The sequence below is a fragment of the Lissotriton vulgaris genome, chromosome 2_1 (assembly GCF_964263255.1).
Source record: "Lissotriton vulgaris chromosome 2_1, aLisVul1.2, whole genome shotgun sequence".
NCBI classification, from domain to species: Eukaryota; Metazoa; Chordata; class Amphibia; order Caudata; family Salamandridae; genus Lissotriton; species Lissotriton vulgaris.
This window is the reverse complement of record NC_141687.1, coordinates 921,730,342-921,756,969: the sequence shown is the minus strand read 5'-3', so window position 1 is coordinate 921,756,969 and position 26,628 is coordinate 921,730,342.

Here is a 26,628-nt window from a genome sequence, read left to right as displayed (position 1 = left end):
CAATGGTGCTTACTGGACGTACCTAGTGGGCTAATTTGCATCTAGGGACCCTCAGGATTCAAGGAGAGTTAATCTCCCAACTTAAAACAGTCACATGGCGTGTTTACAGAGTGGGGAAAAGAGGGGACGGGGCATGAGGTGAGGTATGCAAAGACATCCTGTGGCACGTTTTAAGTTGGGGAAATAATTCCCTACAATCCTGAGGGCCCATGGGGGCCAACTAGTCCACCAGGTGCTTCCAGTAAGCGCCACTGCGTTGCATTGCAGAGAGGTGGTCCAGGCCATGCCCATTTTCTCTGCAGCACAGCTCTATGGTGCTAACTAGAGATACCTCATGGGCTAGTTGTACCCAATGGACACTCAGGATTCAAGGAGACTTTATCTCCCAAATTAAAACGGCCACAGGGCGTGTTTGCGCACGTCAGATCAGCCCCCCCTCCCTTTACCAGTGTGCAAGCGCGCCCTGTGGCGTATTCTAAGTTTTAATCCCCTAACCCTATAATATACTTGAGGCTTACAAAGGAGGTCATGCTAATAACAGGGGTACCCAACGCATAGTGTTCCCTAGTGTATGTAGATGTTTTAACTGTATTCTAAGTGAGTTTTAGCAAAGAACTGGCACTAGGACAGGTTAGTCAGAGTCAGTTACCACCAGTACCCATCTGAACAAGTTGAGGGTACAGGATAATTTTGAAACAAGGCCTCTTTCTGCTCCTCTGTATGTTCTTTCTGCACGTCTTCTTCTTCCTGAACTTTTCTTCATCTTTGAGGACTTCTGTTGCTTCTTTCTGCATTTCGTTTTTTTTTTGGGGTATTTTTTCTTCTTTCTTCACATGTCCTATCTCTGTAGGCATAGTTAGAAACTAGCATTCAAAAAAGCTTTGAAATTCACTTAAAAAAGCATAGGTTGTAATTACGTTAAAGTTAGAAATTAGCATTTAAAAAATCTTTGAAATTCACTGAAAAGACCATAGGTTTCAGGCACGTTATAGTTTAGAATTAGCATTTAAAAAACCTTAGAAATTCACAAAAATAAACATAGGTTTCAGGGGCGTTATAGTTAGCTGGATATTTCACTTGTAAAAAACCATTGAAATTCCCTTGTTATAGTTAATTCAGCTAGCTATAACTTGTGCGCCCGCAATGCCCTGCTGATGACGTCACATATTATATCACTCATGACATGGTCAGTGACATCACTCATGACATCACTGATGACATCTCAAATGACATCACTGGTGACATCATCCATGTGATAGAGTGGCAGACTTCCTCTCACCCTAATATAACCTTTAATACACATATTCAAAAATAGAAACTAACATGTAATAAAAAAATGGACCTACCAATACCAGTTACAACGACCTATTCAGTAATTCCAAGATCTACATACACATCCACTCATTCACCAACAGTCCTACATAGTCACTCATACATGTACTCACTCATCATATGTCCTCAAACACCTATACATCCTGTTACACACGGCCACTCATTCATAGAGTTACTCACACACATAGTCACTCATGCTAATAAAGAATAAAACATCCATTTGCTTGCATATACAGTTATACACACACCACTACACTTACTTCTACAGAAACGTACACATACTTACTCTCTTAAACAATCACTTATAGAAACACATACCTATTTATACAGGAACTCTTCCAATCTCTCACTCTCACATATACTCACTTATATACACCAATACTCACATACACTAGTTTTAAACATATGTAGTTACTTATAAAGACACTATTGAGACAGTCATTCACTCACTAACACACCCATACACACACTCATCCACCCCTAGAGTCCTGCACACATGTTGTCTTCAAAACACATACAAACAGTGAGTCACTCATTCATGGATTTATGCGCTAAGTAATACCCCCTACTGAACCAGACAAACACTCAGACACTCATACTGATACTCAAAAAAACAACTAATAACCCTTATAGATAGTCATGTAGCTACTCACCAACCCATGCAGCCACTTATACACAAAGTGAGAGAATGATACAGATATTTACATTTTTAAACATTACTCGCTAACACATGTATTCACTAAGATACACTTAATCAGTCAGTTATACAATCAATTTTACAAAAAAACATCCATTTATACACTGATACACCCATTTATTCTTCCATTGACCTTGAGATATACATATGTAAAACATATTTAAATTTCAGAACAACACACATTCACTGGATGATGTCATCAGTGATGTCATTTGCGATGTCATCAGTGATGTCATGAGTGATGTCACTGACTCTGTCATGAGTGATGTATTATGTGACATCATCAGCAGTGCATTGCGGGCGCGCAAGTTATAGTTAGCTGAACTAACTATAACGGGGACATTTCAATGGTTCTGTACGAGTGAAATGTCCAGCTAACTATAACGCCCCTGAAACATATGTTTTTTTCTGTGAATTTCTAAGGTTTTTTAAATGTTAATTCCTAACTGTAATGTGCCTGACACCTATGGTTTTTTCAGTGAATATATATATATGTATATATTATATATGTGATCAAGGGCTTTGGTAGCCTGAAACGCGTTGTTGCAGGCTGTGTTTTAAATAAAGAAACTTCGCCTGAAGAGCTGTGGTGGTCTGAGTCTCCTTCTTCGCCAGCGTGTGTTGGAAGTGGTCGGAGTTACGTGCTGCATATATTTATATATCTATATATATATCTATCTATATATATATATATATATATATATATATATATATATATATATATATATATATATATATATATATATATATATGTATATATATATATATATATCTATATACATATATATATATATATATATATATATATATATATATATATATATATATATATATATATATATATATATATATATATATATATATATATATATATATATATATATTCACTGAAAAAACCATAGGTTTCACGCCAGTTATAGTTAGGTGGAAATTTTACTCGCATAAAACCATTGAAATTCCCACGTTATAGTTAGTTGGACTCACTATAACTTGCGCATGTAAAGCACTGCTGATGACGTCACATATAACATCACTCATGACATGGTCAGTGACATCACTTATGACATCACTGATGACATCTCAAATGTCATCACTGATGACAACATCCTTGTGATAAAGTGGCAGACCTCCTATCAGCATAAAATAGCCTTTGACACACACATTCAAAAATAGAAACTAACATTTTCTTAAAAAAGGAGAAACCAATACCAATTACAACAACTTATTAGGTATTTCCAACATCTACATACACATCCACTCATTCACCAACAGTTCTATATAGTCACTCATGCATGTACTTACTCATCATATGTACTCATACACCTATACATCCTGTTACACACTAATACTCATCCATATAGTTACTCACACACAAATTCACACATGCAAATAAACTATCAAAAAACCATTTACTTGATTATACTGCTACATACACACCACTACACATACTTCTACAGAAACGGAAACATATTTACTCTCTTAAACAATCAATTATAAAAACACATACTCACTAACCCACCCATACACACAATCATCCACCCATACAGTCTTGCACACATGCTGTCTTCAAAATACATACAAATAGTGAGTCACTCATTCATGCATCTGTGCTCTAAGTAATATCCCCCACGAACCATACAGACACTGATACTGATACTCAAAAAAACAACTAATAACCCATATACACACTCATGTAGCTACTCACCAACCCATGCAGCCACTTATACACAAAGTGAGACACGGATACAGATATTTAAATATTTAAACATTACTCACTAATATATGTATTCACTAAGATACATTTAATAAGTCAGTTAACCAATCAATTTTACACAAAAAAACATCCATTTAGACATTTATTAACCCATTTATTCTTCCATCGACCTTTAGATATACATATATAAAAAAAAATATTTTTCAGAAAGATACACATTCACTGGATGATGTCATCAGTGATGTCATTTGAGACGTCATCAGTGATGTCATGAGTGATGTCACTGACAATGTCATGAGTGATGTAATATGTGACGTCATCAGCAGTGCATTGCACGCGCAAGTTACGGTGAGTCCAACTAACTATAACGTGGGAATTTCAATGGTTTTATGCGAGTAAAATTTCCACCTAACTATAACTGGTGTGAAACCTATGGTTTTTTCAGTGTATATATATATATATATATATATATATATATATATATATATATATATATATATATATGTCGCTGCACGCTTTCTGTATCCAATTAAGGTGTCAGAAAAAGATTGGCCGGCACACTGGTATCCGTTTCATACATTTTATTCACCAAACCCCCCTCACCCCTTACAGACGCGTTTCGCCTTTACAGGCTTTGTCAGTGTAACGTTAGTGTGAAATTAAAATCACCATTTTAAAGCCATTGGTCAGCTATACACTTCATAGACATAAAAGAAGGACATATCTTGTACAACATTTTAGTGGCCATCTTATAATGTGCAAATTGCATTACTTCACAGGCTGTGCAATGGTGATTGACGTGAAAGTGCATTGTGCTCATTAAAAACAGGTAACGTTATAAGACAGACAATTTTTTCCTTTCATAATTTCATTTTTCACAGTAAGAAAAAATGGGTCAACAATTGAGATATTTACAACAATTCTTTTCTCAATGTGTCCGTTTTAGGTTATTTAGCCCTGAATGGGCGATTTTTACAACAGTGCAAAAAAGAGACTTTTAAGGCATGACAGATTGTTGGGAAAGTAGGGATGTTCTCCAGTTCTGTTTCATTCTGTACTATAATTCCCAAATCATTGTGACACTCTACTGGTTATAAATGAACCCACAGTTCTTCATTGTTATTTAAACCCCAAGGAGTTATGGTTTTAAGACTAATGATGTGTTTAGACTCCAGGATACGTAGAGACTTGTCCCTGTCCCCTCCCCGTTCTAATTTGGGGGCCTGATCAATGCAATAGAAACCTAGTTTCTCACACTTGCTCTGATGGTGTTGTGCAAAGTGGCGGGCAACTGGATATGATTTGTCGTTGTTTGTGACTGCCCGCATGTGTTCAAGGATCCTAAGTTTCACTGGTTTAATAGTGCTGCCAATGTATCGCAGCTTGCAAGGACAGGTGAGACAGTACACAGTGTACTCTGAGTTGCAATTGAGCAACTGCTTTATTTTTATATTGGGTTTGTTATCGCCTGTGCGATTTGGGTATTCAGATATTTTGCCACTAAATCTGCATGCCTTACATTTAAGACAGGGGAAGAAACCAACCGATTTCGATATTTTGATGGGTTGTGCCAATGATTTAAAATGGCTGTGGGCCAAATGATCTGCCAGAGATGAACATCTTTTGTAGGTGATTAGGGGCTTTTTTGGCAGATTTTTCTTAAGGACTTTGTGAGCAGTGAGTATGTGCCAGTGTTTTTGGAAGATATTAACTATTTCACCTGATTTGGTGTTAAATTCCTTTATCATACGGACCTCATCAGGTGCCTCTGTCTTTAGTTTGGGAACAAGGAGATCCCTCCTGTTTGTTCTAGAGGCTTTATCACTGGCCTGTTTGAGGATGTTGATGTTATATCCTCTACGCTCAAATCTTCCATTTGCTTCAATTGCTGCATGCTTATAGTCTTGTTCAAGAGAACAATTTCTCTTTAGGCGTAAAAATTTGCCATATGGTACATTTTTTATAAGACTTTTTGGATGATAAGATTTAGCATGCAAGACCGCATTGCCCGCTGTAGGTTTTCTGTACAAGCGGGTGTGCAAGATGTTATTATACACAAATATTTCTAGGTCTAGGTAATTAATGCTACTGGTGCTGATGGTACTGGTAAATTTTAGATTCAGCGTGTTGTCATTTAATATGGTAATATACTCTTCTGCTGATTGACGGTCACCCTGCCAGATTATAAATAGGTCGTCAATATACCTAGTCCACATAAGTATTTTTTCAGTCCATTTTTGATTGGAGTCACTCCACGCCTCATGCCTCTCCCACCAGCCCACGAATAAATTCGCGTAGCTGGGGGAGAAGCACGAGCCCATCGAAGTACCCCTTTTCTGATTGTATAGAGTCCCATCAAATAAGAAAATATTGTTAAACAAACAAAATCTGATCATGGACAAAATCATGGCACTATGACTTCTGAAATGTTCTGGTTTCTGATCTAAAAACCATTTAACGGCAAAAAGCCCTTGTTCGTGATTGATGCAGGTGTATAGATTTACTACATCTAAAGTAATAAAAACATTTCTGAGTCCCACGTAATATTGTCAATGACATTTAGGAAGTCTTGGGTATCCTTCAAATAGGATGGAAGGTTTTTGACGAATGGAGCCAGGTATGAGTCGACAAATCTGGAAGTATTTTCGAGAAGGCTTCCTATAGAGGACACTATTGGGCGTCCCGGAGGTTTTTTCGCATGTTTGTGCACCTTTGGTAGGTGGTAAAGCGTTGGTAATATTGGCGCTTCACATTTGAGAAAGAGGTATTCATCCATGGTTAGCATACCTTCTTTTTGCCAATTGTCTAACATGCGATGAAAAGTCAAAATGCTTTTGTTGTACTCAGTTCTTTGTATTGGAGTATAACATTCTTTGTCTTTTAACTGTCTGTGGGCCTCTGCTAAGTAATGTTCACGGTCAAAGATCACAATGTTTCCTCCTTTATCAGAAGGTTTGATTTCAATTGTTGTGTCTTCCTTAAGCGATCTAATTGCTTGCCATTCTCTTTTTGTTATGTTTGATGTTTTTTGATTTATTTTGTTCTTTGTTCCAGATGAAATTTTGTCTAAATCTTCTAGCACTGCTTCGTTGAAGAGATCTATTGCATCATAGTTAGTGATAGGCAACTTTTTAGATTTATTTTTCATATGACTGGGGTCACGTTTTTGTGCGATGTTACTCTGTGATGAGATCTCCGCAGTGGTTATATTCGACATTAGTTCTTGAGTTGGTGTCAAAAGTACATCCGCTAGTTCTTCGCACGTCTGGGTCTCATTTTGATTTCCAGTGGAAACTTCAAAGTTGTGTTCCATACTCTCATTTTTAGGATTTTGGAGGAAGATTTTTTTGAACTTTAGTTTCCTAGTATATTTGAATAAGTCAATCCGTGTTTTTACAGGAGCAAAGTCACTAGCCGGACAGAAGCTCAAACCTTTCTTAAGGATGGAAGTTTCATCATCCGTTAGTTTTCTCTTGGAAAGGTTGATGACGTTGTTATCTTCTTCGTCCATTACCTTCTGCGGTTCAACCCGCTCCTGGTTACTCTTGGGGAAGCTGTCACTTGTTGGCCCCCACCTCTTGCTCCTCTTGCCCCTCCGCGTCCTCCTCTTTGTTTTTGTTGAGGTGCTGGTGGATGGTTTCTCTGTTGGGGGCGGAGACGGGTTTCTTTGATCACCTCGAACTCGTCGAAAAAAGGATCTTCAGTTGCCACAGTTCTTTCTTTGATGCTCTCCAATTGTTCGCCTTCTGAGACTTCGGATTCCTCAGTATCCTCATTGGTAGGTGTTACGTTCGTCTGTGCCATACGTTTTCTAGTGGCATCGGACTTCTTGGCAAATGTTAAAATTCTTCCTGTGAGGTAGTCTTGTTCGTCTCTGAGGAATTTTGATTGCTTTCGTTTTCGGATGGTTAATTCATAATTTTTAATCCTTTTGTTCATGGTATCCCTTAATTCTTCTTTTTCTTTGGAGTCTTTCTCTTTTGCTATTTGTTCTTCAATATCTGCTATTTCTTTGAGACATTTGTCTCTGTCGCTCCACGCATATTTTATTAATATTCGCACCATTCCTTTCGCTGACTCTGCAGTGTACTCTGCCCAATCTTTGAGTAACGCTGGGTCTGGATTTTCGTACGATGGTACGGTGTAAATACGTAATCCTCTTGGGATCCTTCCACAATCAATATATCTCTCGAGTGAGGTGTCTTCCCACCACTTTCGAATTTCTCGTTCTTGTATTTTCTCTAGTTTCGAAAATAGTACTTTTAGCACACTTCCAGAGGCATTTATCGTTGTCGTTTTACTTGGTTGTGTTTGTCTGGTAGCAGAGCTTCTGAACATGAAATTAGCAGCCGACTCCATTTCTCCTGAGATACCATCTTCATTGGACATTTTTAAATTGCACTGTTCTTACTGTGTTGATTAATTTTAACAGGGGGGTGGTGACAGAGTCACTGTGGTTTGGGGTTTGGTGTTTCCTTTTCGGAACCTTCGGGGATGAGGCTAAGCGTATCAATCAAAAGTTCAAATCGGCGTTCACTCACCGGGTTCCCCGTCAGTTCTTGGTAGCCGTCAGCCGCCGCTGGCGCGTTACCCGTCTCCGTTCGGCAGACCCGCTTGCTCCCGCTTTCGTGTGAAGTTCAGCCTGTAAGCCGCTGCACTTTTTTCCGATGTATTCAAGATCTTCTCGCTTATTTCGCCTCGGGGCCAACGGTCATATTGGTTTGTAGCACGGTTTTGGATCACCGCCGTCGCTCCACTGCTCCCCGGGTGCCAAAGACGCCAGCGTTGGTGAGACGCTTCAATATCGCTGCACGCTTTCTGTATCCAATTACGGTGTCAGAAAAAGATTGGCCGGCACACTGGTATCCGTTTCATAAATTTTATTCACCAAACCCCCCTCACCCCTTACAGACGCGTTTCGCCTTTACAGGCTTCGTCAGTGTAACGTTAGTGTGAAATTAAAATCACCATTTTAAAGCCATTGGTCAGCTATACACTTCATAGACATAAAAGAAGGACATATCTTGTACAGCATTTTAGTGGCCATCTTATAATGTGCAAATTGCATTACTTCACAGGCTGTGCAATGGTGATTGACGTGAAAGTGCATTGTGCTCATTAAAAACAGGTAACGTTATAAGACGGACAATTTTTTCCTTTCATACTTTCATTTTTCACAGTAAGAAAAAATGGGTCAACAATTGAGATATTTACAACAATTCTTTTCTCAATGTGTCCGTTTATATATATATATTATAATTTCTATGGAAAAATGAAACCCCTCATTTTGTTCCTTTTCAAATTAAATGTATTAAGTGTTACCACTTTATTCCAATCAAGATGACTTCAGGTGTGCCATACTTTTGTCATAAGTAAGACTGTTAGCGTTCTAGTTGTTCTTTAGAACACTCTGGGACATTCTGTCATTGGGCTATAGTTGGGCTACATCTGGCTGATATTTGGGCTACATTTGGGCTCTTTTGTCTCTGGTGGCCATCTTGGTAGACTGCATATCAGACTTTTTTTAATGAAATATAAGAGGATTTGAGAAGTCACTCAAAATGTGCCCTAATTTTTCTTTCTTCAGCACTAATCATAATTTCTATGGCAAAATGAGCCCCTCATTTGGTTCCTTTGCAAATTAAATGTTTTAAGTGTTAACACTTTATTCCAATAAAGATGACTTCAGGTGTGCCATACTTTTGTCATAAGTAAGACTGTTAGCGCTCTAGTTGTTCTTTAGAACACTCTGGGACATTCTGTCATTGGGCTATAGTTGGGCTACATCTGGCTGATATTTGGGCTAAATTTGTTTTTTTTTGTCTCTGGTGGCCATCTTTGGGCTACATTGGGCTACATTTGGGCTCTAACATATATATAGCCCAATGTAGCCCAATATATATTTTTTCAAAGTTAATTTTCATAAAAACCACTGGAGCACATATCTTGAGACATAGCAAAGGCACATCGGGCTACCAGTCCCTACAATTTTGCCAAGTTTGGTGCAAATCTATTCAGCAGTTCGGGCTAAAAGTGAGTTCGACCGCCCTATGGAAATTAACATGGGGAAAACACGTTTTGGGACCCCCCTTTTATCTCGGCCCCCACTTGACGAATCCCCCCCAAAGTTTCAGGGAGGAAATTTTCAGGCAGATTCGTCAACCGACGCCAAAGTTTTTCACAATAGAATTGTGAGATTTTGCATTAAAAAAATCCTAACTATAACTACCTACTGGCGACGGCCAGTAGGTAATATATATATATATATCTATATATCTGCTCAAACTCCCAAGAACGCCACTTCAGGTCCTAGCAATTCAGAACCCACGAGGCAAGTAGGAGACGGACCACAAACAGGATTCACAGATGTTTAATGCAAGGGTTGGAAATGCGAGGGCAAGACGCGTTTCGGGCTTACAAAGCCCTTGTTCACATGCACTGATTCAATGAATTCTTTTTGTTTTTATAATGCACTGAATCCCGCCTCCCCGCCACTTTACAATCAGGTTACATGATCAAAGAAATAGAGAAAAGACTCTACGATATAAATGATCAGCTACATTGCATGTACTACATGAGTTACATTTACATCAAAAAATAACTTTTGATAATACAGTAATAATTAAAGAAGCATTTACATTTGTAAAATTTCTTATTCAGTTATTTTGGGATAAATCCCTGTGCAAATATTGTCATATGTGCAAATTAGTGACCTGTAAACAGTGGGGGAGCGGTAAAAAAGTGGTAAAAGTGCAAATAACAAATTTTCATTGAATCACAGTCTGTAATTCATGGAGTAACTTGTATTCTGTGCAAAAATGCAGTTAGAGGGAAGAGGAAAAGGTGCTGTGAGTGCAGGATGATATTGATCTGTGTATATAATGCATGAATGCTGATTTTAACGTTAAAAGAGAATAGATATCTTCCTATCTGTCTTATTAAAAGTATGCATAAAAACATTTGATACCAGTATAAATACATCATCATATAAAAAGATTAGATCAAGGACACCCTGTGTAAAATGAGTGCTAAAAAAATCACACATCTAAAACTCATGAATATATAAGTATAAAAGTGAATACTATATACAGTGAAGGAGCAGAACATGATGAGATATGCATAGAAGTGGCTGACAAGGAACTTGACCAGCCACTTATATCAGTATATACGAACATAATATTTTATAGGTGCAATGTCTCAGAATGGGTCAACTCCCTAGATCACAGGGAACCTGACAATTCTAGGGAGCCAATAGGATGTTGTTTAAGATCACACATTTTCTTAATCCGGCATACAGATATTAGAGTGAGCTTTTAAAGAAAGTGGCGTAGATCCTCGGTATTATTGAGGCCATTAGGCCATTTACTGTTGTATTCGAGGATCAAACTCGACTCAAGCCGCCTCAATTTGAGCTCCCGGTTGCCTCCTCTTCTAGGTTTGGGGACAGAAGCCACTACATAGTATGAGAGGCAATTAAGATCTTTGTTATGGGTGCTCTCAAAGTGGCGAGCCACTGGATATGTCTGGTCACTATGTAAAATAGCTCTGATATGCTGCAAAATCCTGACGTGCACTTGCTGTTTTGTACTGCCTATATAATTAAGGCCGCAAGTGCACGTCAGGACATACACAGCATATTCGGTTTTGCAGGTGTGGCTACCTTTAATTGGGATATCAACAGTGGAAAAAGGAGTTCTGCAATGAGTTTTATTGACTCCAAACTTGCATGCTCTGCAAGTTGTACATTTACGAAAACCTGCTGATATTAACCAATTAGGTTTCTGTTGTAATTCAGGGCTGCTCTGATCTAAAATTGCGCCCATATTTTGTGCCCGCCTGAAAGTGACCAAAGGTTTGTCAGGTAACATACATCCTAAAACAGCATCTGTCTGGACAGTAGGCCAATGTTTGTTGATTATCTGCCTGATTTTGTTTTCCTGACTACTATAGTCCGTGATAAATCTAGGGCAGTCTACATCATTTATTTTGGTCACATCAGTGATCGCTTTGTTCTTATTTATAGTTTTGGAGAGTAGACTGGCTCTAGAGAAACTTTCAGCTTTGGCCAGTGCTTGATTGAATACCTGGTCTGAGTATCCACGGGCCTTCATTCGCGCTTTTAACTCAAGAATACATATTTTAAAATCCTCAGCAGTACTACATATTCTTTTTAACCTTAGGATTTCTCCATAAGGTATGCTGTGGATAGTGTGTTTAGGATGAAGGCTTGAGGCATGGAGCGTAGTATTGCCTGCCGTGGCTTTTCATATAGGGTGGTTTGGATACGGTTATTATCATCTATATATATTTTGACATCTAGAAATTCTGCTTGTTTGGCACTGATGTTAGAGGTAAATTTTAAGTTGAGGGCATTATCATTGATTTCAGCAATGAATAGTTGTGCTTCGTGCTCATCCACCTGCCATACAATAAAAATGTCATCAATATACCTGAGATATTTTACAATCTTCTCCCGTACCCATGTTTGGTGTGTAACCATGAGGACCCGCTCCTCCCACCAGGCAACGTGTAAACACGCATAGCTTGGGGAGAAGCATATATATATGTATGTATGTATATATATTTCACTGATAAAACAAATCTTGAAAAGATGCTAGAGTTGGCAGTAAATGTTAGTTAAAAGGGAACATTTTAAACTCAAAAAACGGAAACTCACCAGTTATAGCTTATAAAGCTAACAAAACTTTCTGCCCTCACCTTTCCCATTGTTGTCATCAATAATGTAATTTGAAATGGTATCAGTGATGTCATCAATGATGTCATTGAGCATTTCATGAGTAAAGCAATCTGTGTGGTCAGAAGCACAGCATGGTGGGAGCACAATTTCTACTTAGCACTAAAAAATTATAACTGGTGACCTTCAGTGTTTTTTTGAGTTTAAAATGTTATGTTTTAACTGATATTTTCTACCAACTATAGCACTACTTTAAGCTTTTTTATGCAAATTTCTAAGGTTTTTTTTTACGTAAAGTAGGAAATTATTGCCATAACTATCTAAAGTGACATTTTAACCTTTCGCTTTGGATATCCGCTGTGTCGGGTTGGGCACAGGGTCTAGTGTTCAATCTCGCTTGGCCAGCTAACCACCATGGATACCCACAACACATTTTTTTTTGTACGTCATTTCCTGATCCCTCAGGAGTCCGGGAGAATGGGGACCAAGGACCTTGCCACAAGGGCCAGGGGAGCAGGGTACTCCTACCATGCCCCCTTCCATTTTAATTTGTAAAGATTTTCAGGGCAATGGACCAAGTCACTCTATCTTGTATTAGCAGCCACAACATTTCTGTTTATGTTAGAGTCAGTCAATCAGAGTATGTGTTCCAAAAAAAGGCCTGTCACCCAATCAAAAGGCTTGATTTTTTTATTTCTGCCCAACTGTCAATGTATTTATAACTTTTGAAGCTCAATTTCAACAAAACTATAGACTCGACTTACACCAAATTACAAAAATCAAGCTTTGTGGGTGAATGTCAAGGGTGAAGACCAAGCTTTCTGCCACATTTGATGCATTCCATTCAGCCATTTTGGCTGTATTACTGTCTGAAATTCCCTATGGAAACTACATGGGAAAAATGCATTTTGAGACCTCGCCGCCTTTGTCTTGGCCGATACTTGAAGGAAATTTTCCAAGAAGGAGCTAAGGTGGATGAACTTTTTTTTGGAAACGTTTGTGAAAATTCCTCAAACAGAAACAAAGATATTTTCAAAACAAAAAATACTCTGCTTATGGAAAGCCTGACTGAGGTGTAGGTCTGGGCATTGAAACCTCTTCTCTTCTCGTGGGAGTTTGCAGAATTCGGCAACTCTTTTTTTCGCGGGGCACCAGAGTTATTGAGAAACTCTCTTCTTCCCTTGGTGCACTGGTCACATTGTTTCGCGTGTGTGGGGAGCACAGCAAGACTTGCCAGGTGCTCGCGGGCGCCAATGAGATTTTCTAGCTGCCCTAAAGCTCCCAAGAGATTGTGTACCTGCTTACACGGGTTTAGGCCATGCCAACAAATTCAAACTCTTCTTTTGCATCATAGGCAAGCACGATTGAGCGCTAAGACAGCGTCTGCAACCTGGTGAAGTTCCTCTCCTTCAAGAAGCAGCTAAATCTCCCCAAAAAGACTATTTGGAGTTAAAGGACTTCTCAAATGGACAGTTTGTGTTGTTTTTTTGTGAGAGGATTCCTTTTTTTATTTTACTTTTTTATTTTCAATAATGAGAAAGTGCCCAAGAGACTCCAACTTCCTGTTCCTGTTCAGTGGGCTCCTCCCATTGCTTTGTTCACCTCTGGGTCACTTATATGGATTTGGAACTGGAAGGATCACTCTGTTTGTTCGCTGCATATATAATATTCCATTTGAGTTAGTTTTAGTGATAACATAAGTAATTTAAAAAACTGTTGCATAAGGGTCTTGTTTGTTAGATAAAGGGCATGCACCAGGATTTATTTGAACTTTAATTTGCCTGCAGTTCCAGTAGGGGCCTAATTATTTTTTTGCATGTAATTTTTCTTCTTTTTTGAAGGAATAATATTACACAATTTACTACATTTTCTTCCTTTTTTTAAATAAATTTGCAATATTGATTGAATTCACTTTGTGGCCACGTCTGCCAATGAGCTTTCCAGCCAGTAGGCCCTGTGCTATTCATGGGTGCATGAAACAATTGCTTTGTGGTGTCTGTTGAATTGAAACATCATTTAGGCCATGAATGACATTGGATTAAAGTAAAAAGGTGTTTTTTAAGTGGTAATTCCCTTTTTTTCCTGCAGTGTATAGTTGGGGTAATAACTTTGGAGGATGTGTTTTGTTGTAAACATTTTTAGCCCTGTTACTTTTTTTTGGCATTGTTGAATTTATGCTGTGTTCTCTGTGTTACCATGTCTCTTTCGTCTGGCCAGTGTGTGTGTATGCGTGTTTGCTATAGGCCACCATTTCCCTTTGTTGTTCCCCATGCCATGTGGCTAGGGGCCAATTTTTATAGCCAGTGTCCACCATAGGCCTGCATATGTTCTTTCTTTTCGATGCCTCCTGCTTGTACTTTGACCATGTGACTGGTGGCCATTTTGTGTAGCCAGCCAGTGTGCTTTTGCCGTAGGCCTGATTATCTTCTTTGTTGTGTCCCCATGCCTTCTTGCTCTTGTTGTTTGACAATGTGACTGGGGACTACTATATTGTTTGTATGCAGCCAGTGCACTTTTGCCATGGGCCTGCATGTGTTCCTTGTTGTGTCCATGCCTCCTTGCTGGTTGTTGTTGTTTGAAAATTTGTCTGGTGGACATTTTGTGTAGCCAGACAGTGTGCTTTTGCCATAGGCCTGCATGTGTTCCTTGTTTGTGGCCATGCCGCCTTGCTGGTTGCTGTTGTTTGCCCATGTGGTTGGCTGCATTTTGGGTAGCCAGTGAGTGTGCTCTTTCCATAGCCCTGCATGTCTTCTCTGTTTGTGACCATGCTTCCTTGCTGGTTGTTGTTTTTTTGACCATGTGGCTGGTGGCTATTTTGTGTAGCCAGCCTGTGTGCTTTCCCCATAGGCCTGTATGTCTTCTCTGTTTGTGGCCATGCCTGCTTGCCCTGTGTTAGTTGTTGATGATGGCCATGGTGTACTGACCGGCAGCCATTTTGTGTGTACAGCCAGTGTGATAACAGTTTAATAAATTAAAATGCTTCCGGATATTTTCACTTATTTTTAATTTCTTTATTTAAATTTTTTGAATTTTTGTTTTTTTTATTGTACATTTTTTATGTGATGAACATAAGGCAAAAGTTACATCTGTATGTTGTTGTTGTTGCCCTTTCTAATCCTTCTTGAGTGTATTGCACACAATGAAAGTTTGTTTGTATGGTTTTACAAATGGATAGTTAGACTTTATTACTGCAATGTCACCACACTAAATGACATTGTTTATTTGTACTACTACTTGAACTGCAATAATTCCACATTTCACTGATGTTCATCTTGCTTATTTGCTTTTAGGGGCACAAGAGAAGATACATCACCCACAGTACTGCCAGACAGAAGGCTTGTGCATGACGTGGTGCGTGACTGACTATGCAACAAGTTCAGCTCTTCAGCTTGTTTTGAAGCTAAGTGTCACTGCCACCTGGCAGCGTCAAGATGGCCCCAAAGAAAGGTGCTGCAAGAAAGTAGCTAGTGGGGAAGAGAACAAGCAGATTTCCACCACTGGTGTGCCGACTGCAACCTTTTTCAGGAATGTTGTGCCTGACGCACCGGCCTCAGGCGAGAAGCTGGGAGCAGCATTCCTGCAATAACAGCACCACCCTCCCCCAACCTTAGCCCAGGTCCACGTCTCTCAGTGAAGCAGCCAGTCCAAGCATGTTGACGCTGACGAGTAGTTATGTTGAATAGGATTAGTCCCTTTTGCAAAGTAGTACACAATCTTGTCAGGAAACACATCAGTCACAGACAGCAATAGTACATTTGTCTGATGTTGGAGCAGAACAGGAGCTTGAACTTACTTCCAAGCAAGAAGTTAAACCTCATTGTCTCCCAGATCTCCAGCAAGGAAAAGGAAGACTACCACTGCACCATCTTCTCCAAGCACCACTTCTGATGATGATGATGATGATGATGGGAACATGGAGCGGACCCCGACAGAGACCAGGACACAACAGGAGAGGCAAGGGAAAGGAAAAGTTGCAGAAAGACTTATGGAAGGGAATGAAGGAAGCACTGAGACCAGCTCCCATCTTTGCAAAACCCCAGCTGCGACCTGCACCAATCCCTGCCTCGACGGCATGCCCACCTACCTCCAGTTCTTCTTCAGTCATTGGCAGTGGGCCAGTAAAAAAGAACTCTCTCCAGTTTGGGACTTTTTTACAGGTGGAAAAGAGGAGGAGCACATTGCCATTTGCCACAGAAATGTTCGTTGAGGTAAGCCTGGTACACATTATGGTACTGGAGGCCAGATGACCCATATGAAAAAAAAACACCACTCAATCAAGTGGGAGGTGCACCTTAAAAAAAATGCTGAACATGGTGGTGGTGGTGGGGAGAGCCGGGGAACATCAGCTACAAGTCCAATCATGGTGGAAGGTAATAATGAGGAAGAAGAAGGTGGTATCTTCATGTAAACCAGCTCTGTCCCCAGCAGTGTACCAGAAGATTCACCCACCTCAACGTTTTCACAATGGCACAAGGAGACTCAGAGTGAGATGGAGACACCACAGCATACAGTGACTGCCCCACCACCATGATGCACTTTGAGTCCACCACTAGCATTTACTTCTCAAAAGACACCTATGTCAGTGCCCCACGAGAAGAAGAAAATCCAGGCTAATATTACAGGCATGTTTAGGCAGGAGGGGCCCTATGAGCGGAACCACCCAACAGCACATTTGCACAATTGGAAGCTGTCAAAAATGTTAGCGTTGGTCCCCCATCCTTTTTCTTTTGTGAAAGGAGCGGGATTCTTTGAATGTGTGTCAGCCATCTGCCGAAAATGGAAAGTATTAAGTAGGAGCTATATTCCCTGAGTGGCTGTACCAGCGCTACAGTTGGCTGGACAAGCTTTGCAGCAAGTGTTGTTCACACCATCCATCTTAACAAAAGACATGTGGACCAGTTGTCAGGCGACTGATTACATGTGCATTAAGGCACACTGGATCTCTTTTGCACGTGTAAAGCAAAAGATATCTTCAGTTCTGTGCCCTGAAGAAAGTTTTAAGAGCGTTAAGCAGCATGCAACAGTGGCCATGTTCACAATGGAGAAACCACATACAGCTGTAAACATCATGAGGAATTTAACAGCAAGTTGAACAAATGGCTGTGACTCAGAGGCCTGAGAATTGGATTTATTGCCATGGACAATGGCAATAACATAGTCAAAGCCATGTCGGACTTAGGCTGTTTCAGGGTCCTGTGTTTGACCCACTGCATCAACCTGGTGGTGCAAGACTTCCTCAAAAAGGAAGAGACATTCAGCAACATACTGACCACCTGCAGAAAAATTTTCACTCATTTCAGCCATTCTTTTAAACCCTGGAGGAAGCTGCAGATTATTCAACATAATACAAGAGCACCTGTTAAAGCCCTGATACAGGAGGTGTCAACTCGATACAGCTCTACCTTTTATGTGTTGCAACGTCTGTGTGAGGAGTCCAAATAGATAAATGACTATGTCATTCAAAGAGGAGGGAAAGCAGTTGAGAAGGCTATGACCATGGATGCAGACAAATGGGGCCTAGTCAAATGCTTGACACATATGCTACTCCCTTTTGAGGATTTCACACGGGAAGTTAGCAAGAAGGACAGTACGATGGACCAAGCTATCCCATTGTTGCATCTCCCACAATACCAGGTAAAGACAGTGTCTGAAAGGTTTTCCACCGCAGGTGTGAATGAAAACACAGAAGCACATGCCTTGGTTGAGACCTTGGTCCTTTGCTTGCCTTCTAATATAAGGCTGAAAAAATTACATCATTGAGTCCAAAGAGTACATCTGTGCCACACTACTTGATCCATGATACAAACAATTTCTGCCCACTTTCATTCCTTTTTCTGAAGGAGATGTTTTAAAATACAAGAGGTGGATTGTAGAGCAAGCCGGAGACTTGGAAGAAGAACATCTGTAACTTTGAGTCCAGTTCTGCGGTGCCATCTTCAACTTGCAGAGCGGGAAGTCTTGTCTCACAGCAGCCAACAACACCATCAACCAGAAAACAAAAAAACAAGATCAACAGAAGAACCGGACCAAACATTTGCAATGTATTGGTTTCAATTGGCAGGGGTCAAGTTCAGTGCAGAGGCAATGGTATAACAGGTTGAGCAAGCAGGCAGCACCAATGACCATCCACAGGATGTTCCAGGAGTATCTGGATGATCCAAAAGAGGTCTATGTGGATCAAAATCCATTTATGTATTGGTATGGGAAGATGCACCAATGGCCAGAGCTTACAGGCTATCAATAAAGTACCTGGCTTGTCCTGTCACCTGTGCAGAAGGACCAGTCTCTCGCCTCAAAACATGGAGACATTGGCGACGATCAAAATGAACCAACATTTTATACCACACAATTACACTGTTCCTGAAACAGCAAACCAGGAGGAGGAGGAGGGCGATTGGTCTGAAATTAAATCAAATGCGTTAGTTGACCAAATTCTGGGTGAACCACCTGAGTTTGAGGACGAACTCTACTTCCCGGACTAAGTATGCCAGTGCCCCATAGAACATTTAGATTTTTTTCCCATTGAACTTAGTCCTTGCCTTGCAAAAAAAAAAAAAATAGCTATTGGAACATTATTATTTTTCTGTCAGATTCATGAAACCCCACCTTTTTTATTAGTCACATGTATATTGCCAGATTGCATTTAGACCAGTGTTAATTGAAGAAGCCGCCACAATTCCTTCAGACACTGGTGTCAATGCCTGCCCACCTCGCATGCCTTTTGCTTAATGCACAGCTTTCCAAACTTTTCATGTTGGGGACACACTTTTTGGAGATGCATCATTTTGTGACACAGTAAGGCAGTGTAGCCAGCGAGCGTAGTGTAGCGAGCCCGAACCACCTAAGGGGGGTTCAAGGGGTTCTCCATCACTCTGTCTGTCTCCCTCTGTAACTGTCTCCCTCTCTCTGTCTCCCCCTGTCTGTCTCTCTCCCTCTTTCTCTCTCTCTCCTTCTGTCTCGCTCCCTCTGTCTCCCTCCCTCTGTCTCCCTCCTTCCTCTGTCTGTCTCCCTCCCTCTGTATGTCTTCCTCCCTCCCTCCCTCTGTCTGTCTCCCTCCCTGTCTGTCACCCTCCCTCTGTCTGTCGCCCTCCCTCTGTCTGTCTCTCTCCCTCTGTCTCCCTCTCTTTCCCTCTGTCTCCCTCTCCATCCCTCTATCTCCCCTGACTGTCTCCCTCTGCCTCCCTCCCTCTGTCTCCCTCTCTCTCTGTCTCCCTCTCTCTCTGTCTCCCTCTCTCTCTGTCTCCCTCACTCTACCCCTGTCTCCCTCCATCTCCCTCTCTCTGTCTCCCTCTCAATCTCTGCCTGTCTCATTCTCTGCCTCTGTCTGTCCCTGTCTCTGTCTTCCTCCCTCTGTCTACCTCTCCGTCTCTGTCTGTCTCTGTTTGTCCACCCCTGTCCCTGTCTCTATTTGTCTCTGTCTGTCCCTGTCTCTGTCTCTATCTCTGTCTGTCTCTGGCTGTCTCTGTCTCCCTCCCTCGCTGTCTCCCTCCCTCTTTCTCCCTCCCTCTGTCTTCCTGTCTGTCTCCCTCTCTCTCTGTCTATCTCCCTCTGTCTCCCCCTCTCTGTCTCCCTCTCTCTCAGTCTTCCTCCCTCTATCTCCCTCTGTCTCCCTCCCTCTGCCTGTCACCCTCTGTCTGTCATCCTCTGTCAACTCACCCCAGCTTCCCGGCCACACACACAGCCACATCCGAGTGCTTTGAAGGTCTTTAATAGACCATTTACGTCCCAACCATTTTACTATAAACAGAGCAGTCCTTATCATATGCAAGACAATGAGGTTGATGGTAGCATTCTTCAGTCTTTAAACACAATCGGTACAGAAACTTTGCCTAAACCCCAATTTCCTAGCCCGAACAATCTGATGCCAAGCGGATTTCCTTTGGGAAGAAACAGAAACCTTTTTGAATCGACTGGACATCCTTTCAGTTGCTCCAGCAGTGGCAGGAAATCCATCCCTTCATACATTTTAATGCACCAGAAAAACGAGTTACAAGACTGGAAAGGGTTGACAGATCAAGAGATGGGTCATCTCAGCTACGAGCCATCAGATTTTTGGGGTAGGCCCATTCGAGCCCCAGGAACAATGAAAAAACAGGCTCAGCTTGCAGCAGACGACCCGGAAACGCCCGAGAAGAGGTCACTCGATCTATGGGATCCCCATCCGAGAAAGACAGATTCTTGGCACATATTCATGAACTTCAATCACAGCAAGGCTTTGGGAGCCTACCTGATGAATTCACAGCCATGCTGTATATGGGCCGAGCAACTCGCATCAAAGGAAAGATGCTCCAACACATGTATTCACCAATAAAGCAGAAGCCAGCGATGCTAACAAACACTGCTGCAATTCAGAGCACTAGTGCACAAACAGGTGAAGCCCAGATGGAAAGAAAAAGGTCCAATCCACTGTCAGAGAATAGAGAGAGGAGAGTATTAGAAGGTATTCGTTATTCACAGCTTCCTCTGAAACTCAAGAGAAGGCGACTCTCATTTGAAAAGGTCCTTGGGAGGTGTGATGTGCAAACACGCCTGAAGTTCTTTTAAAAGACAAAGAAAGATGGTGAATCCTAACAGTAATTTGCATAACTCGCTACTTTAAAGAGACAGACGCATTTGTTATAGGTATTGTACAGTATTATAATCATTATTTTAATAATGCATCATGAATAGTTCTACTGCTCGATTAATGGTGCTTGGCGTATTACTACTACGGCATAGGCTTTGCTTTTAAGATTCTGTTTAGTTTGAGTACATGAATACTGCTTTTGCTCTGAACATCTGCCTACACAAATGGAAAACAAAAGCTCATTCTTGTCACATTATTTTGCCTTACCTGTGGGGCTGTATTTTTGTGCATCGGGTTAGTCCTGTTCATAGAGCTTTATTGCGCATATGGCTTTTTAAACCCTCACAATAAATTATACATTAAAAGTATGTTTAAAAAAACAAAAAATACCATTTACTTGTTAATGGGGCTTTGTTGTGAATCTCCCGGCCCCCATAGAGCAGAGTGTCTCAGAGCCAACGCTGCTGTGGCTGACTCCGCGACACTCTTTCAAAGGAATGCCTCCTAATTAGCAGCAGTTATGTGCTAAGTGCCCTTAAAACTGGTGTAATCCCGCGACACACCCACCCTTAGCAGGCGACACAGTACTGTGTCGGGACACACAGTTTGGAAAGCTCTGGCCTAAAGTCTATCCCTTTTTGTATCACTTAGCACTAGAAGGGCTGCCCCATATAATCATTTATTATCTACAAAACTGCCTGCCAATACCAAATTCCAATGTGTTGCCTGCATCTAAGATAATTGAATACCTAATACCTAAACTACCCGTTCTTGGATTGGAAGACGTAACTTCAACCATAGCAAAGGTGAGTGACTGATTGCGTGAGTAATGATTTAAGTTGACTGATGATTCATGTGGTGGCAGATAGTGAGGGAGAGTGTTGAACTGTAATGTGAGAACTTGTATTAGATGACTGATTTGCAATGTTTCGGGCCTGTGGGGTGGGTGATAATTTTTCCCATGGAGGGGATTGGCCTTCACAAACTTACTTAGCAAAAGTGAATTAACCTGTATGGTCTGCTCCTATGACCCTTCTGTTTTTTCATCATCTAGGATGGCTGCCTTAGACAATAGTTTTATTTACAAGACTGCCTAATTCCAATCTGTTGCTTGCATTAAAGGGGAGAAAGTGCACCTACCACCATGCTTGGAGTGGAACAGGTATTCATTGCACCAATAAGTGATCAGATTATTGAGTGACTGATGATTGATGTGGAGGCTTAAAGTGAGGGAGGGTGTGTTGAACTGCAATATTGCACATTTCTTGATATGATAATTGATTTGCATTATTTGGAGCTTGAGTGATGGGAGATCCTTTTTTCCCTGCAAGTGGTCTGCCCTTTCACACTTAGCCAGATTTTATTACAGGGTGTTCTAATTTTTTCTTGTTCTTCAGAGACCAGAACAGTAACTTTCCTTAAAAAACTAAAACATATGCAAAATACTGTAATTCTGTTCCTCTACTTGTTCTTCAATAACAGTACACTCTACATCTGTCTTTCTTGCGTCATTGTGATTCATGATGATGATGACTGGTCTTGGACGACGTTAGTCGGAGTCTGGAGAAGGATCATGGAAGAACTCAAGGCGGGAGCTGCAGGACTACCTCAATAGCAGCTAGAAGTAAGAAGTTATTGAGTTTCACTTTCAGTTCAAAGATAAACCAAGAGTTTGAGGTCTAGTACTCAGCTGTGTGGAATAGAGAGATGTGTGTTTGCGAAATGCTGTGTATGTGCGTGTGTGTGTGTGTGTGTGTGTTAGACTTGTGGCAAAAGTGATACTCCAAGTCCACCTTTTGTTTTTTTGTTCTGCCTCTTAGTCTTTTTGATACACTCCTCGTGAAGCTTACCTTCCTTCTATCTTTCTCCTTGACTTTAAAATACAGTCTCTCTTTTACAATCTACAGGCCTTCTTCTAGTCTCCTTCTCAAATGAAAGGCGATAGCTAGCTGAGCTCAACAAAACTCCTTCTTAAATACCGCACCAGTGCAGAGAAGCCCCAAATAGTGGACATTCCCGAATTTTGCAATACAGTATCATTTTTCTTTTAACAATCATGCTAACTAAGAAAAAAGTGTGGGTGGGTTCACTCCCCAACCCAGAAGACAAAAAATGTAGATATCTGATAAATTTGGTTTCAGTTCATAAGGATTGTTTGCTTTGCATTTATCTGTACTCTGTCATACTCATTCCTTTGTTTCCTTCTAACAATAGATTGATGCCGAATGATGTACTGCTGCTTATTGCCCAGGTGAATGTTGGCCTTGTGTTGTAGTGTTTGTCTTTGTCAAACCTTTCCCCAAATCCCCTTACTCATCCATTCACCAAACCTCAAACCCTCTTCCCCTGAACTGTGTGATTTATTGAGGTGTGGCTTAAATTAGACCACAATCAATGGATCACATACTTGGTGGGGTGGATATGATGAAAGCAACACCAACTTACTATATAATCTTGTAAGCAGTAGCCCACACCAGCCCATTACCAACCGTGCATGAAAAATTATCCATATTTTAGGGGAAACATCCTTTACCCTGCATGCGTTATTCTGCATGCTATTACCCCGCATTTTTTACAGCGGAATTTTTTTTTACAATGCAGGGCTTTACACTGTAACCTATTAAAACACATTCCCCAAATAACGCCCCGTGGAGTTAGAATAGTAAATTGAGTTGTGATGGGGAATGTGTTGTAATGGATGGTGTTGTAAAGCCCTGCATTGTAAAAGATTTTGTGTTGTAAAAGCTGCAGGGTAATAGCATGTGGAGTAAAAGTGTGTAGGGTAAAGTGTCCTAATCATAGCATCATTATGTATGCCTTGTGTTGCCTAACCTAAGCTTTTCAACTCCAGATTTTAAGTCAATTTTTTATAACTTGAGGATTTCACAAATAATACTGCTAGCTCCACAGTAGCCAAAACATACAAGAATTGCTATTTTTTCTATTTTAGCACCAGCAAGCATTCTCATTGTGTCAATATGTAGTACTCAGGTGGTGTAAATTCTTTGTGAATCTTTGATAAATATATGACCCACTAACTCAGTCTTTCTACTTCCATTTAGTTGCCTACGATGGATACAGCTGCGGCCCGTGGAGGGAGTTACGGTGGGGCAGGAAGGCGGGCGTGGGAGGGGCAGGGTAGGGGGTGCTAAAAACTGGAATACGGATAATTGGAGCTAAGTAAACAATTTAATAAATAAAACTAATTTCGTAGCGCGCCCTTTACTAAATTTTGTCGCTGCCACCTATTTACGCTGCCCTTGGAAATAGGGTGCATCGTTAAAATCAATGGGTGTTGCAGTGAAACGCCCACCGCAACACCCACTGCCCACCCCTTTCAGGCTAAGCATAGCACGAAAGGGGGCCTTATTTACTAGGAAGTACTAAGCCATGTTAAGTTACTTAATGCTGCCTTGTAAATAAGGCAAAGCCCCTATCGCCACAGAAACGTCACAAAAAGGGGGGTTCCTGTCACAATGGGGTCTTGTACATATGGCACCCTGTGTGTTCAGTTTGCAATGCATTGAAAACATTGTAAATGCTGCATTAACTGAAGCAGACACACATTACATACCCGACATTGCAGTCATGAATTGATTGACCCACACTGCACTTTTGTCATAGTTGGCAAAATTGCCATGGGCAGGGAGAGGGATGATAAATGATAGGATAGATCTGGCTCGCTTTACAAATAGTTGCAAGTCAAGGGAGTAGAACAAAGAATCAAAATAAATTACCCTCACCTAGAACTACTGCTTTGAATGATATTGATAACTCTAAATATACCAAGTAAGCAAAATAGGTAAGCAGTATGCTCCTCTTGAGAACAAGAGCTGCCTTGCTTATTCATCCAAACAATCCAAATATTAATGAATCCTTTCATTCTAACTCACCCATAGCCACCATGATTAATCTTTACTTTCTCCAATACAGTCTTTCAGAACAATGTCAATACATTATCCACCCATTATATAGCAACCTTTTCTTCAAACCATCCTTTCGCCCATCCATCCCTTTACACACCGGCACAACCTTTCACCCACCCACCCTTGCAATCATATACCATTACCTTTCTTTTAAGTTACATTCTGTACTTTCATGTCTCCCTCAAACCATCAACCCTCATTTTGTAAGATTTTGCTGCATTGCAGATAGAAGAGGACATAATAATTCAACCACCGCTGTTGCTAGTAAAGATGGGGGAGTCACTTCACGGTCATTTTTATTGACTACGAGCGACTCCATGGCAATAGCTAGTGAGCATAGTAATTGCAAGAAATTATGTGACTTACCATTGCCTATCCCTGCTGCTGCTTCTCTCCCTCCAACACACGCATCTCCTCCTGCATCAGCATTGGAGCTGGCATCACCGATATTCTGTGTGGCTAGTATAAAACATTACAGATAATTTAATTTGCAGATGCACAACCCCAAATAATACTGCAATGCAGCACTACAGCTCAGCTAGCACGTCAGTATCTTCCAATTATTACTCTGGGCATTTGATTGATTGTTTCACAAAGTTAGACAAGCCAGGTGTGGAATAATGGTCACTGAAAGACATATGGTGTTGGATGGTAAATTCCATGGGACTGGAACCTCATACTTTTTTCCAGCCTTGCTACGCTGTCATGGGAAACTTCTGGTATACAGGAACTATAAAGGAACAAATCTGCAATACACTACATTGGGGGCTGGATGTGATCCATTATGACCAAGGTCATTCTCTCGTGAACCGAACTTTGTTAGAGCTAGGCATAAAAAAGGAAAAGGAAGGACTTCTCAACAAATATAAATGGAGATTTCTATTTAAAATACTAGCTTACTTGGGCTTGCTCTCTGCTTGCTTCAAGATAGACAGCACCAACATTCCAATACCCCAAGATTCTACCCTAAGAAGTCCACAACAATCATAAAGGAACTTACTGGGATCAGTGGAACCCTCAGTAATGGTGCTGGTGGTCGGTGCTGGATGACCAGCTTCTCACGGACCCTCAGAAACATCCCTATTCTGGCCTTTGGGTGCTGATGAAAGAAATGAAGAAGATAGATAAAAATATGTTTGCGATTCAGTTAATAATCTCCACAAAATGTTTTCTGAGAAGCAAACGCAGTCACATACTTCTCTAAAAAAGATCACATACAGTACTACCAGTTTCGACTAAAGTCTATCAACTGTTGTTAAATTCATATTATAAATTTCCTTAACAAAAACCTCTTTTGGAAGTAACGTATTGCAGTGAATGATCTTTGATTCTATTCACATTTCTCAACACCCTTGATGGACCAACACAGTCCCCCTTGCTTTTCTTGCCATGCAGAGATGCATACTTTGTCAGAGTCTGCCTAATATTGACTTTTGGGGAGAACTACAACTCCCAGAATGGCAACGCTCTGGGAGGTCCATGAAATAGTTATAGTCTCGCGAGAACCGAGGGTCCTTGCACGTGATTCTAGTCCTTTTAGTTTGATGCAGCTCAGCGGACACCCTGTTCCCGCAGAGCGAGTTGAAGCCCTTTTGAAGTCCTACGTTGCCGGTGACTCCGCGGATGTGGAGTTGAGGAGGAACGAGGTCCGCGTTTTGCTCGGCTGAGCAAGAGCGCATTGGCGCGTTTGGTGCGGTG